Raw genomic sequence first — 13,143 nt, forward strand, 5'->3', positions numbered from 1 at the left:
CGCAGCCATCTTGAACATCGGCCATCTGAGTAACCCTCATGTTACTCTGGGAGGCTGTGAAATTCACGCTTCCGGGGCCAGTGAAGCTGCATTGGAAGATGCAGACACTGGCCATGGCATGTCCAAAAACAGGGCTGATGCTGCAAAATTTTCTGAGACGCTGGTCGTCGCCACCCCTTCCCCAACTAGATGCACATGTCAATCATGCTGCTGCTTAGGAGGCACTGTGACCGTAGTTGCATACACAGATTAATACATGCGCAATACAGTAACTGTGCATGCGTCGATTGCCAGCCATCTGAGTTATACGTACAGTAAAGCATTGGGTTTACATACAACACTGAATCAGGCCGACTGTTCAATGTCATATGCATACTGCAGTATGTCATACCCCCCTCTCTGTATGCATACTGCAGTATGTCATACCCCCCTCTATGTGCATACTGCATCAGGTTATACCCCCTTCTATACGGATACTGCCCCATATCATAACCCCCTCTGTATTGATACTGTCCCATGTTATACGATATTGTCTAGATTCCCTTCACGGACAGGACCCTGACATCATCAGTTACTGTCCAACATCATTCCCTAACATCCACATGAGCATATAATCTTGTGGAGAACAAAGCGAGCCACCGAGCACGAAGCGTGGCGAGCAAACAAGTTTCTCCTTTAGGTGGACTTTATGGGCAGGGAACCACACTTCCCCCTCACTGCACGTCACTTCCAGGTCCTTTGCGCGCAGGGGAAATAAGCTCTACCCATGTCATACCCCCTTCTATATGCATACTGCAGCATATCATACCCCTCCCCCTTCTATATAGACACTGCCCCATATCATAAACCCCCTCTGTATTGATACTGCCCCATGTCATACCTGCTTCTGTACAGTAACTGCGGAATGTCATACCCCCCCCTCCTCCCCCTTTTATATGGATACTACCCTGTATCATACCCAACCCCTGTATGATACTGCCCCATAGCCACCTCTGTATATATATTACTCCATATCATTACCCTGTATTGGGTTAATACTGCTACTTCAAGGTTCCCTCATACTGATACTGCCCCATGTCATCCCCCTCCCCCCGTAGTAATACTGCTTCCCCAAGTCATCCCCTCCTCACGTAGTAATAATACTGCCCCATGTCACCCCCTCCCCCCGTAGTAATAATATTGCTTCCCCAAGTCACCCCCTCCCCCCGTAGTAATAATATTGCTTCCCCAAGTCACCCCCTCCCCCCGTAGTAATAATATTGCTTCCCCAAGTCATCCCCTCCTCCCGTAGTAATAATACTGCCACATGCCACCCCCGTAGTAATAATACTGCCACGTCACCCCCTCCCCCCGTAGAAATAATACTGCCCCATGTCAGTAGTGATACTCTCTCCAATATAATGCCCCCCTTTTTATGGATACAGTAACACTTATCTCCCTATTGCTCTCTCTAGCAGCCTCCTAGAACAACGGCTTGGATAATGCATTCTATGTCACTCAGTATATATTCCATTTCCTACATAATAATCCCCGCTCTCTGTGGTTACCTAGGAGCGGAGCAAATTCAACTTCTTCCCAGGTGACAGGAGTCCGACCAATCCACGTACCAGACGTCGGCGCCAGACTCCACTGCTACTCTCGCGAGATAGTTCTCTAACTTCTCTGAGTAATTTCATGTGGGAGACATGAAATTACTCCCGTCTCTGTTTGTCAGGGAGGCTCTGAGCTGTAAGAAATGATTACGGTGACAGTGTCAGTGCTACACACCTGCGTCTCCGCCACAGATCTGCTCAGTATGTTGCCTCAAGTCACAGTGCTGCGTTCTGTGCCGCTGCCAAACGGATAAGGACATGAGTAGCCACAGGAAGCAGGAATATTACTAATATAGAAGCAGCCCTATAGTGTCCCTCATATTACCCTACTGTATATTATAATATACACCATCCAGCTGCCCTACAGTGTCTCTCATGTTACCTTACTGTATATTATGATTTACACCATCCAGCTGCCTTAGTGTCCCTCATATTACCCTTCTGTATATTATATACCATCCAGCTGCCCTACAGTGTCCCTCATAATACCCTACTGTATATTATACACTATCCAGTTGCCCTACAGTACAGTGTCCCTCATATTACCCTAGTGCAGAAGTTCCCAAACGCGGTCCTCAAGGCTCCCCAACAGGTCAGGTTTTAGAGATTTCCATGGTTGAGCACAGGTGGTTAAATCAAATTGACTGAGGTACTAATTAAGTCACCTGTGCTCAACTATGGATATCTCTAAAACACGAACTGTTGAGGAGCTTTGAGGACCGCGTTTGGGAACCTCTGCCCTAGTGTATATTATACACTCTCCAGCTACCCTACAGTGTCTCTCATATTACCCTACTGTATATTATACACCATCCTGCTACCCTACAGTGTCCCTCATATTAAGACACAGCAAAAGTAAACGAATAAGCATGTTTGCCTCTATTATTATTATTATTACATTTTATTTATAGGGCGCCACAAGTGGTCCGCAGCGCCGTACATACTGTAAAGGGTACACAGAACATTACAATACAGTAACCAAAATATAAATAGAACACAAGTAACAATTAGCAACACAATTTTCCATACACAGTACAGCTTTGAAGGAGAAGGTGTTATGGATTGGATGGTTAATCAGACAAGAGTTGTCAGAGGACTGCTGGCAGTTGTCTAATTGTGGCCAAGTGTAGAATATGAGGGGCAGCCTTTGGGCTGTAGAGGCAGCCTGGGGGGCTGGTCGATAGAGTCTAGTTGTAGCCAAGGGCAGGAGAGGAGATGCAGCCTTTGGGCTGTAGAAGCAGCCTTGAGGGCTGATTTGATACAGACTAGTCGTGGCCAATGGGCAGACAATGTGATGCAGCCTTTGGGCTGTTGGAGCAGCCTTGGGGACTGATTGTAGCCTTTATAGTCGTGGCCAGTGGGCGGATGATGTGATGCAGCCTTTGGGCTGTTGTAGCAGCCTTGGGGGCTGATTGTGGCCTTTATAGTCATGGCCAAGGGACTAATGGAGTGAAGCAGCCTTTGGGCTGTTGCAGCAGCCTTGAGGGCTGATAGTGACCTGGGGCTCCAGGACCGTTGCAGCCTTTGGGCTGATGAGACTCAGGAGAGGAATGCAACAGAAAACGTAGCGCTGCTACCAGTGTTGCCGAGATGACACTGGCGACGGCGTGCTAGACTGTGCACCTGAAACGCAGAGCTGCTACCAGTGCCACCGGGATGACACTGGCGACGGTGTGCTGGATTGCGCACCTGGAACGCAGAGCTGCTATCAGTGCCACCGGGATGACACTGGCGACGGTGTGCTAGATTGCGCACCTGGACTGCAGAACTGCGACTAGTGCCACCGGGTTGACACAAGCCGCTGGATGGTGAGAGGCGCTTCAGAGGTAGGACGCACTCCGTGCTGCCCAGATGGTACAAGCAACAAGTGTGGACGGATTACAGGTGGAGCCACCTAGATGGAACAAACGGCACACACGGAGCACAGCAAGACTGACTCTGAACTCAACTGACAAGCAGGATATAGGAAACCGGTAGTACTAATAAACTTCCATCACCGGCATGGAGTGCAGGGCTGGCTGGATTTTAACAGAGACAGAGTCCAATCAGAGCAAGTCTCCCTTAATGACAGACTACTGTGCACCTGGGCTGTGTCCAGACAGGAGAATCAATTAGTACACCTGACACTGCACACAGACAGGCAGTAATTAGTGCAGTGCCTCAGAAGCAACTAAGGCTGGTACTCCAAGCAATATGATCTACTTAACTGCAGATCCTAACAGTACCCCCCCTTGACGAGGGGTTAAGGAACCCCTAGCCCCAGGTTTGTCTGGAAAGTCCACAAAAAATGTTCTCCTCAGGATAGCATGCAAAGAGTCTTCCGGAATCCAGGAGCGCTCCTCAGGACCATACCCCTTCCAGTGTACCACAAATTGAAGACAGCCTCTGGAAATTCTTGAGTCCAGGATTTTTTCTACCACAAACTCTTGTCCCTGAACAATAACTGGTTTTGGCCTGATTGAGCGTCTGAGAGAGTATCTGGTGGAGAAGAACACTGGCTTCAGGAGAGAACAGTGGAAGGTACTATTGATCTTGAGAGACCGGGGTAGCTTCAAACAAAATACGATTTCTATCTGCCCAGACCTTGGAACGACCAAACTCCTGCCGAAGGGACTGATGCACTTTCCCCCAGACGGATTGAAATCTGGAAACAGATGAAGATGAAGGACTTGAATTTGATGAAGACTCAAAAGAATTGCTTCTGGGATGAATTCCAAAATTTAAAAAGAACGGGGACACAGAAGATGTGGAATGGCAATAATTGTTGTAGGCAAATTCCGCAAATGGCAAGAGGGACACCCAATTGTTCTGGCATTTAGCAATAAAACATCGGAGATACTGCTCCAAAGACTGATTGGCCCGCTCTGTCTGCCCATTGGACTGTGGATGATATCCTGATGAGAGACTAACCTTTATGCCCAGATCAGCACAGAAGCACCTCCAGAACCTAGCAACAAACTGGGTACCACGGTCAGAAATGATATCCAAAGGCAGTCCATGTGTTCTGAAGACATGTTGCACAAAAAGACTTGACAATTCTTTGGCTGAGGGCAATTTACCGAGAGGGACGAAATGCACCATTTTAGAAAATCTGTCAACAATGGTCCGGATAACTGTACAGTGAGCAGTAGATGGAAGATCCACCACAAAGTCCATCGTGATGTGTGTCCATGGTTTAAGGGGCATGGCCAATGGACACAACAGACCTGTAGGCGCAGTACGGAGAGTCTTATTCCTGGCACAGACATTGCAAGCCGCCACAAACTCACGGATATCTCGAGACATGGACTGCCACCAAACAGAACGAGACATAAGATCTAGAGTCCTGGCAACACCTGGATGACCCCCAGCCTTGGATGAATGGAAATCCTTAAGGACTGCCTTGCAGGACCTTACCGGGATGAACAATAACCCTCTAGGCATTTCTGGGGGAGCTTCAGCCTGATGCTGTCTGAGAGAGTCTGCCAAGGTCCTTGTTATTGACAAATGGATCTGCATAGAAGGGATGATGGTCTTCTCATTATCCGTAGGACACAGGTCAGTAGGGAAGCTTTGGGTACACAGCATTCGCCTTCATGTTCTTAGACCCAGGCCGAAAAGAGATGTTGAAATTAAAATGCGTGAAAAAAAAGGCCCATCGTGCCTGCCTGGCATTCAATCTTTTGGCTGACTCAATGTATGCCAGACTCTTATGATCCATCAAGACGGGCACTACATGATTAGCCCCATCTAACCAGTGTCGCCAATCTTCAAATGCCCACTTAATAGCCAGGAGCTCACGATTGTCCACGTCGTCATTTCTCTCAGCTGCTTGAAATTTCCTAGAGAAGAAGGCACAAGGATGTAGTGTGTTGTCTTTCAAATCTCTGGGAAAGAATGGCCCCAACTCCAACTTCCAAGGCGTCTACCTCCACCACAAAAGGGAGGTTAGGATCAGGATGATGGAGGACAGGTGCACCCACAAAGGCCGACTTGAGCTGTTTGAATGCCAATTACAGACATCCGCCCCCTTCTTGGTTAAGTCCACAATAGGAGATACACGAGTGGAGAATGATTTGATGAAGCAACGGTAATAATTAGAGAATCCTAGGCACCGCTGAATGGCCTTGAGGGACGTGGGTTGTTCCCAGTCTAAAACCGCCTTCACCTTACTTGGGTCCATGGAGAATCCTGACGAGGAAATTACGTAACCCAAGAAGGAGATCTGCTCCACCTCAAATTCACATTTCTCCAACTTGGTGTACAGACTATTCTCCAGAAGTCTTTGCAACACCTGTGATGTCATCTAAGTATACCACAGTGAAAACCCCCAGGAAATCCCTCAGGACCTCATTAATAAAATCTTGGAAGACAGCAGGGGCATTGGACAGACCGAATGGCATCACCAAGTGCCCTGAGTGGGTGTTGAAAGATGTCTTCCTCTCATCTCCTTTGCGGATGAGGTTGTAGGCTCCACGTAAATCAATTGTGGAGAAGATTAAAACCTCCAGTAATTGGTTGAAAATAACCGAGATCAGAGGCAGAGGGTATGGATTCTTCACTGTTATCTTGTTCAGGCCACGAAAGTCAATGCAGGGCCGGAGGTACCCATCCTTTTGAACAAAAAAGAACCCTGCACCCACTGGGGATTTGGACGGTCGATTGAATCCCTTCTCAAGGTCATCTTGAATGTATTCCTGCATAGCCCTATCCTCAGGGATTGATAATGCATATAGTTTACCCTTAGGAAGTTTGGCATTTGGAAGCAGGTCGATGGCACAGTTGAAGGGATGATGAGGTGGCAAGACGTCAGCTTTTTTTTTGGGAAAACACTTCTGCGCGATCGCGGTATGGAGCAGGAATCTTGGGAGAGTCCATGGAGATGACAGTGGCAAGACGAACCGGATGGGACAAACAATGGACAAAACAAGAAGAACCCCACTGGAGAATCTCCCCCCGTCTACCACTGAATAACAGGATTGTGCTTCTTCAGCCACGGTAAGTCTAACACAATGGGAGCCATAGGACACTGAAGGAGAAGAAATGAGAGCTCTTCTTGATGCAAAGCACCTACTGTCAACTGAATAGGTGGCATCCAGACTAACGACAGCAACCGGATGTCCAGAGGTTCAGGAAGTAGACCCAAAATCTCGAAGAATACCTGGTCCATGAAGTTCTCTGCGGCTCCACTGTCTATAAAGGCAGAGACAGGAATCTGGGCGTGAGAAGTTTTAAGCAAAGCAGGTAAAAGGACTGAAATTTTTGGAGAGATGGATGCAAGGCCTAGATGTATCCCTCCACAGACATCTAGACCTTGTCTTTTCCCGACTTTACAGATAGTGTTGAGCCAAATGTCCCTTGCCTCCACAATACATACATAGACCCAGCAAGCGCCTTCTCCATTTCTCTTCTGCCAGAAGACGGTATGCTCCCAGTTGCATCGGTTCCTCCTTTCAGCGGCCGGAATCCAAAGAGAGGAATGAGGAGCTTGCGATGGCAGGTTCCTTTCTAGCATGCGCTCCCGGAGACATCGGTCTTTTATTGAATAGATAAACTCATGAGGTCATCCAGGGTGCTCGTGGTGGGATGCTGAACTAAGACGTCCTTGATCTGGTCAGACAGCCCCCAACGAAACTGGATCATTCCATCCAGAGTCCACGGCCCACTTATGGAACTCTGTACAGTAATCCTCTGCTGCCCGTTTCAGAGAGCGGAGGCAGGCCTCTGCCATAGCTGTCTTGTCGGGATCGTCATAAAGCAGTCCCAAGGCAGTGAAGATGGCATCCAGCATCTGGAGTGCAGAAGAAGTGGGATGTAGCCCGAATGCCCAGGTCTGTGGGTCCCCCTGTAGAAGGGAAATAATAATCCCAACTCGCTGTACTTCGGAACTGGAGGAGTGAGGTCTGATTCTAAAGTACAGCTTACAAGCATCCTTGAAATTGCCAAAGTCTTTACGACTTCTAGTAAAGCGATCGATCAAGTGAAGATTGTGTTCACAAACTGTGGCAAGAAGTGGAGCGGACCGTGGCTCCTCAACTTTGAGGGAAAGTTCCTGGACTTTTTGAGTTAACACCTGAATCTGGGCAGCCAGTATTTGCGCTGGATTCTGACTGGGCTCCATGATTAACCTACTTTCTTTTGGCCCAGTGATAATGTTATGGATTGGATGGTTAATCAGACAAGAGTTGTCATAGGACTGCTGCCAGTTGACTAGTTGTGGCCAAGTGTAGAATATGAGGGGCAGCCTGGGGGGCTGGTCAATAGAGTATAGTTGTGGCCCAGGTCAGGAGAGGAGATGCAGCCTTTGGACTGTAGAAGCAGCCTTGAGGGCTGATTTGATACAGACTAGTCGTGGCCAATGGGCAGACAATGTGATGCAGCCTTTGGGCTGTGGGAGCAGCCTTGGGGGCTGATTGTGGCCTTTATAGTCGTGGCCAATGGGCGGACGATGTGTTGCAGCCTTTGGGCTGTTGCAGCAGCCTTGGGGGCTGATTGTGGCCTTTATAGTCATGGCCAAGGGACTAATGAAGTGAAGCAGCCTTTGGGCTGTTGCAGCAGCCTTGAGGGCTGACAGTGACCTGGGGCCCCAGGACCGTTGCAGCCTTTGGGCTGATGAGACTCAGGAGAGGAATACAACAGAGAATGTAGCGCTGCTACCAGTGTCGCCGAGATGATGTGCTAGACTGCGCACCTGGAACTCAGAGCTGCTATCAGTGCCACCGGGATGACACTGGCAATGGTGTGCTAGATGGCGCACCTGGAACGCAGAGCTGCTACCAGTGTTGCCGGGATGACACTGGCTACGGTGTGCTAAATTGCGCACCTGGACTGCAGAACTACGGCTACCGCCGCCGGTTTGACACAAGCCGCTGGATGGTGACAGGTGCTTCGGAGGTAGGATGCTGCCCAGATGGTACAAGCATCACGTGTGGACGGATTACAGGTGGGGCTGCCTGGATGGAACAAACGGCACACCCGGTGCACAGCAAGACTGACTTTGAACTCAACTGACAAGCAGGATACAGGAAGCTGGAAGTACAAAGAAACTTCTATCACCGGCATGGAGTGCAGGGCTGGCTGGATTTTAACAGAGACAGAGTCCAATCAGAGCAAGTCTCCCTTAATGACAGACTACTGTGTACCTGGGCTGTGTCCAGACAGGAGAATCAATTAGTGCACCTGACACTGCACACAGGCAGTAATTAGTGCAGTGCCTCAGAAGCAACTAAGGCTGGTACTCCAAGCAATATGATCTGCTTAACTGCAGATCCTAACAGAAGGCTATCATAGAAGTGCTAGGGAAGAAGGCTGTGAGACAGTGAGGAGGAGGACCCTGCTCCTAGGAGCTTACAATCTAGGGGAGATGGACAGATGACATGAGGCATGAGTGTGTAGAGGGGGACCTGAGTGCAGGAAGTAAGCAAGGTAGAGATGGCTGAGGCGGGAGGGACAGAGAACTGGTAGCATGGTTATGTGGTGGAAGGGTATGCTTTGATGAACAGCTGAGTTTTCAGTGCATGTTTGAAGCTCTGCAAGGTCGGGGAGAGCCTGATCGAGCTAGGGAGCTCATTCCAGTGGAGGGGGGCTGCACGAGCAAAATCTTGGATACGAACGTGAGATGAAGTAACCAGGGTGGAGGTGAGGTAATAGTCATTGGCAGACCAGAGTGAGCAGGAGGGAGTATGTAGGGAGGTGAGGAGTTTGAAGAGGATTCTGTAGGGGTATAGGAGCCAGTGCAGGTTTTGGCAGAGGGGAGCAGCAGAAGTGGAACGGTGAGAGTGGAAGATAAGTCTCGCTGCAGCATTGAGAACAGACTGGAGGTGAGCAAAATGGCAATGTGGGAGGCCAGTAAGGAGAAGGTTGCAGTAGTCAAGCCGAGAAATGATTAGTGAATGAGTAATCAGTTTGGTAGTATTCTGGGAGAGGAAAGGCCTAATGCGAACGAAGTTGCGTAGCTGGAACTGACATGATTGAGCCAGAGATTGAATGTGGGGGGTGAAGGAGAGGGTGGAGTCAAGGGTGACACCCAAACAGCGAAGTTGGGGGACAGGGGAGATGATGGTGTTGTCAACAGTGATAGCGAGATTGGTTGGAGTGGAGTGGAAAAATTATGAGTTTGGTTTTGTCCATGTTGAGCTTCAGAGAGCGCTTGGACATCCAAGAAGAGATGGCAGGGAGAGGCAGCTGGATACCTGAGAGAGGACAGAAGGGGAGAGTTCAGGAGAGGAGAGGTATAGTTGCGTGTCATCGGCATAGAGGTGGTATTGGAGGCCGAAGGAGATGAGTTCTAGTGTAGAGGTGTACAGGGAGAAGAGCAGCGGGCCCAGGACACAACCCTGTGACACACCAACAGGAAGAGTGGGAGAGGTGGAGCCAGAGGCAGACACAGAGAAGAAGCAGTTGGTGAGGTAAGAGGTGACCCAGGCATGGACGGTATTAGAGATGCCAAAGGTCTGAAGGGTGCGGAGGAGGAGAGTATGATCCACGGTGCCGAAGGCTGCAGAGAGGTCTAGGAAGATGAGCAGAGAGAAGTGGCCCCTGGATTGACTGCAAGCAGGTCATTGGTGACTTTAGCCAGGGCAGTTTCAGTGAAGTGGGTGAAAGCCAGGTTGAAGAGGATCAAGGATGGAGTTGTCAGAGAGATAGCTGGTGATGCGGCTGGAGAAAAATGGGGCGGTAATTGGCAGGTGAGGACGGGTCGATGTTGGTTTTTTTAAGAATAGGTGTGACGAGCATGTTTGAATGATGGGGGGAAAGATGCCGGTGGTGAGAGATAAGCAAGGTGGGAGCAGGTGGTGTAGGAGAGGGATCGGAGAAGGGAGGGGGTCAAGGGGGCAGGTGGAGGGGGGGAGAGGACAAGATGAGGAAGTGGACCTTGTCACCTGTGGTGGGGCTGAAGGAGCACAAGGTGGGGTGGCCAGGAGGTACGGATGGTGGGGGAGGTGGGGCTGCAGCAAAGAGATTGAAGGAAATACTGTGACGAATTGCCACAATTTTGGAAGAAAAGAAGGAGGCAAAGTCAAATGCAGTGAGGGAGGGGTGGAAGGGGGGGACAAAGTAGAGTGTTGAAAGTACCAAAGAGGCGGTAGGGATTGGAGGACTGAGAGGAGATGAGCGACTAGAAGAAGGATTGCTTGGCGAGGGAGAGTCCCGAGCTATAGGAAGAGAGGACAAACTTGAAGTGAAGGAAGTCCGCCAGAGAGCGAGATTTCCTCCAGAGGCGCTTGGCTGTGTGCAAGCACTTTTGGAGAAACCGTGTCAGTTTGGAGTGCCACAGTTGGGGTTTGGACTGACGGAGGGGGACAGAGGAGGTGGGGGGCAATGTAGTCAAGTGCAGAAGTGAGGGTGATGTTGTAGAAGGAGGCCACCTGGTGGTGATGAAGACAGGACAGCAGGGTCGAGAGTCTCAAGATTGCGTCTGGTGATGGTGGCTTTGGGTGAGGGAAGTAGTGGAGGAGTTGAGAGAGTGAAGGAGAGCAGATGGTGGTCAGAGAGGGGGAAGGGAGATTGGAGAAGTCAAAGAGAGTACACAGATGGGTGAAGACAAGGTCAAGGGAGTGGCCGAGATAGTGGGTAGCGGTGGAGGTCCATTGAGAAAGTCCAAAGGAGGAGGAGAGGGCAAGAATATTGGTGGATGCAGGATTAGTGATGTCAATAGGGATGTTAAAGTCACCAAGGATTATAGAGGGAAGGTCAGCAGAGAGGAAGTGGGGAAGCCAGGCAGCAAAGTTGTCAAGGAATGGGGTGGGGGAGATTGGGGGACGGTAGATGACTGCAACACAGAGATGAATGGGGTACAGGAGATGGATAGAGTGTACCTCAAAGGTGGAGAAAGAAAAGGAGGGCTCAGGTGGGATAATGCGAAAGGTGCAGTTGAGGGATAAGAGGATTCCCACTCCACTTGCTTGGCGGTTGTCAGGTCTCACAGTGGGTGAAGGCAAGGCCCCCATAGGAGAGCGCAGTAGAGGAGGCAGTGTCATAGGAGGAGAGCCAGGTTTCGGTGATGGCAAGAAGATTTAGAGAGTGTGAAATAGAGAGGTTGTGGATAGCAGGCAGTTTATTGCAGACGGATCTGGTGTTCTAGAGAGCACAAGAGAATGGGATGGAGGGGATGGGGGATATGTGGATGAGATTGTCTGGGTTGTGGGTGAGGACGTGTTTTATAGAACTAAGGGGAATGTGTAAGCCGGTGGATATGGTTGGTATGGGGCAGGGGCGAGGAGTCATGGTGGCTGACTTGGTGGAGGGAGAGCAAAGGATGACAAGAGAGCAAGTAGGAGGTGGGCAGGAAAGCACAGCAGAGGATGCAGCCATTAGAGAGGAGGCAGACAATTATTCAGTAGTATATTATATTAGTTATATTGATGCATCAAGGTACTAAAATGCAGGAGTCTATGTAGACTCAAATGAAAAGCAGCATTTGAGAATAAACTTCTGGACAGACAACAGGTTAATCTGATAAGGTATAGAAGAATATATAGTGAAGAAAGAAAAAAAACTAAAACAGAAAAAATAAAATAAACCTAAAAGAGTTAAAGGAAAAGAAGAGAGTAAGAGACAAAGGGGAGAAAGATAAAGAAAGCAGGGAAGAGGGAAAATAGGAAGGGGGAGGAAGCCAGTCAACGCAAGCTACTTGTATCATCAGCTCTTGGTATGGGAAGAGAGAGGCTATATAGTGGTTAGAGGAGGTTCAGCCCCATAATGGTAGCAGGATATCGGACTGGAACCGTTGGTAGCAGGATATCGGACTGGAAACGTTGGTAGCAGGATATCGGACTGGAAACGTTGGTAGCAGGATGTCAGGCTGAGACTGGAACAGTTGGAAGCAGGATGTCGGGCTGGAACCGTTAGTAGCAGGGTACCAGGACTGGAACCAGTGGTAGCAGGATTTCTGGACTGGAACCAGTAGTAGTAGGATGTCAGACTGGAACCGTTGATAGCAGGATGTCGGACTGGAACCTGTGGTAGCAGGATATCAGACAGGAACCGGTGGTAGCCGGATATCAAACTGGAACCGTTGGTAGCAGGATATCGGACTGGAACTATTGGTAGCAGGGTATCTGGACTGGAACCGGTGGTAGCAGGATATCTGGACTGAAACCGGGGTAGCAGGATATCTGGACTGGAACCATTGGTAGCAGGATATCTGGACTGGATCTGGTGGTAGCAGGATATCGGACTGGAACCGGTAGTAGCAGGATATCGGACTGGAAGTGTTGGTAGCAGGATATCGGACTGGAACTGGTTGTAGCAGGATATCGGACTGGAAACGGTGGTAGCAGGATATCGAACTGGAACCGTTGGTAGCAGGATATCGGACTGGGAACGTTGGTAGCAGGATATCGGACTGGAACTTTTGGTAGCAAGATGTCAGGCTGGGACTGGAACAGTTGGTAGCAGGATGTCGGTCTGGAACCGGTGGTAGCATGATATCGGACTGGAACCTGTGGTAGCAGGATGTCGGACTGGAAACGGTGGTAGCAGGATGTCGGACTGGAACCATTGGTAGCAAGATGTCAGACTGGAACCATTGGTAGCAGGATATCTGGACTGGAACCGGTGGTAGCAGGAT

At 49.6% G+C, this 13,143-nt stretch overlaps 1 protein-coding gene across 4 annotated transcripts in view; it reads right to left on the reverse strand.

Annotated features, from left to right (window-relative positions):
• Positions 1 to 2,211, reverse strand: part of SFR1 (SWI5 dependent homologous recombination repair protein 1) — a 29,734-nt gene extending 27,523 nt beyond the window's left edge. Inside the window, exons 1-2 of one of the 4 annotated variants that reach the window (XM_088448724.1) lie at positions 2,139 to 2,179; positions 1,548 to 1,726 (exon numbers count right to left, since the gene is read on the reverse strand). The gene's annotated coding sequence lies outside the window, so the exon portion shown is untranslated. The other 3 variants (XM_088448726.1, XM_088448727.1, XM_088448725.1) reach the window with 3 other exon arrangements.
• Between the last annotated feature and the right edge of the window lie 10,932 nt (positions 2,212 to 13,143).

The sequence above is a fragment of the Taudactylus pleione genome, unplaced genomic scaffold (genome assembly GCF_031769625.1).
Source record: "Taudactylus pleione unplaced genomic scaffold, aTauple2 ptg000464l, whole genome shotgun sequence".
Lineage (NCBI taxonomy): Eukaryota > Metazoa > Chordata > Amphibia > Anura > Myobatrachidae > Taudactylus > Taudactylus pleione.